Here is a 2,447-nt window from a genome sequence, read left to right on the forward strand (position 1 = left end):
CTCCGACTTCGTGCACGCCATGGTGCCCACCGCGGCGAAGGTGCACGCGAGGTGCGCACCCGGGGCAAACCGGGCTCCGACTTCGTGCACGGCGCACCTTGGAGCACACTTCGGAGCGCTCCTTGGTGCGCACCATGGTGCCCACCAGGGCGCGCAACCCAGCCAAGGTGTGCGCACCAAGGTGCACGCGAGGTGCGCACCCGGGGCAAACCGGGGTCCGACTTCGTGCACGCCGCACCTTGGAGCACACATCGGGGCGCTCCCGGGTTCGCACCGTGGTGGGCACCTCGGAGCACACCAAGGTGGGCAGCGAGGTGCGCACCTTTGATGCGATGCCTTCACTAATTTCCATAAAAGGCAAAAAAAAACGAGATTTTAAAATTTCCGTTTTGAAAGATAGTGAAAAAAAGGGAATGCTGGTGCCATCTTGAGCCCGCCCTGGTGCGCAGCCCAGCCAAGGTGTGCGCACCAAGGTGCCCACCCTGGCGAAGGTGCGCGCCCGGGCAATTAACCCAACTTCCAACCTCGCGCGCGCCAGGGTGGGAGCGCACCCAACAACCGGGCCTGGGAAGAGCCAATGCGAGAAACCCCACCAAACGCTCTGACAAAAAAAGAGGGGGCGCTCCAGTAACCCCGCTCCGGAGCGCACCCTGGGCAAACCCAGCCAAGGTGCCCACCCCGGCCAAGGTGCAGGCGAGGTGCGCACCCGAGGCAAACCGGGCTCCGACAACGTGCACGCCGCACCTTGGAGCACACTTCGTAGCGCTCCCGGGTGCGCACCTTTGATGCGCTGCCTTCACTAATTTCCAGAAAAGGCAAAAAAAAAAGGAGATTTTGAAATTTCCGTTTTGAAAGATAGTGAAAAAAACGGAACGCGGGTGCCATCTTGAGCCCGCCCTGGTGCGCAGCCCAGGCAAGGTGCCCACCCTGGCAAAGGTGCGCACCCGGGCAATTAACCCTACTTCCGACTTCGTGCGCGCCAGGGTGGCAACCGGGCCTGGGAAGAGCCAATGCGAGAAACCCCACCAAACGCTCCGACAAAAAAAGAGGCGGCGCTCCAATAACCCCGCTTCGGAGCGCAGCCGGGGCAAACCCAGCCAAGGTGCCCACCCCGACGAAGGTGCACGCGAGGTGCGCACCCGGGGCAAACCGGGCTCCGACAACGTGCACGCAGCACCTTGGAGCACACTTCGAAGCACTCCCGGGTGCCCACCGGCGTTGCGCACCGTGGTGGGCAGCGAGGTGCGCACCTTTGATGCGCTGCCTTCACTAATTTCCAGAAAAAGGCAAAAAAAAATGAGATTTTAAAATTTCCGTTTTGAAAGATAGTGAAAAAAAAGGAACGCGGGTGCCATCTTGAGCCCGCCCTGGTGCGCAGCCCAGGCAAGGCATGCGCACCAAGGTGCCCACCCGAGGTGCACACCCGGGGCCAACCGGGCTGCGACTTCGTGCAGGCCGCACCTTGGAGCACACTTCGGAGCGCTCCTTGGTGCGCACCATGGTGCCCACCAGGGCGCGCAACCCAGCCAAGGTCTGCACACCAAGGTGCCCACCGCGGCGAAGGTGCACGCGAGGTGCGCACCCGGGGCAAACCGGGCTCCGACTTCGTGCACGCCATGGTGCCCACCGCGGCGAAGGTGCACGCGAGGTGCGCACCCGGGGCAAACCGGGCTCCGACTTCGTGCACGGCGCACCTTGGAGCACACTTCGGAGCGCTCCTTGGTGCGCACCATGGTGCCCACCAGGGCGCGCAACCCAGCCAAGGTGTGCGCACCAAGGTGCACGCGAGGTGCGCACCCGGGGCAAACCGGGGTCCGACTTCGTGCACGCCGCACCTTGGAGCACACATCGGGGCGCTCCCGGGTTCGCACCGTGGTGGGCACCTCGGAGCACACCAAGGTGGGCAGCGAGGTGCGCACCTTTGATGCGATGCCTTCACTAATTTCCATAAAAGGCAAAAAAAAACGAGATTTTAAAATTTCCGTTTTGAAAGATAGTGAAAAAAAGGGAATGCTGGTGCCATCTTGAGCCCGCCCTGGTGCGCAGCCCAGCCAAGGTGTGCGCACCAAGGTGCCCACCCTGGCGAAGGTGCGCGCCCGGGCAATTAACCCAACTTCCAACCTCGCGCGCGCCAGGGTGGGAGCGCACCCAACAACCGGGCCTGGGAAGAGCCAATGCGAGAAACCCCACCAAACGCTCTGACAAAAAAAGAGGGGGCGCTCCAGTAACCCCGCTCCGGAGCGCACCCTGGGCAAACCCAGCCAAGGTGCCCACCCCGGCCAAGGTGCAGGCGAGGTGCGCACCCGAGGCAAACCGGGCTCCGACAACGTGCACGCCGCACCTTGGAGCACACTTCGTAGCGCTCCCGGGTGCGCACCTTTGATGCGCTGCCTTCACTAATTTCCAGAAAAGGCAAAAAAAAAAGGAGATTTTGAAATTTCCGTTTT

This window comes from Cryptomeria japonica, unplaced genomic scaffold (genome assembly GCF_030272615.1).
Source record: "Cryptomeria japonica unplaced genomic scaffold, Sugi_1.0 HiC_scaffold_20, whole genome shotgun sequence".
In the NCBI taxonomy this organism is placed as follows: Eukaryota; Viridiplantae; Streptophyta; class Pinopsida; order Cupressales; family Cupressaceae; genus Cryptomeria; species Cryptomeria japonica.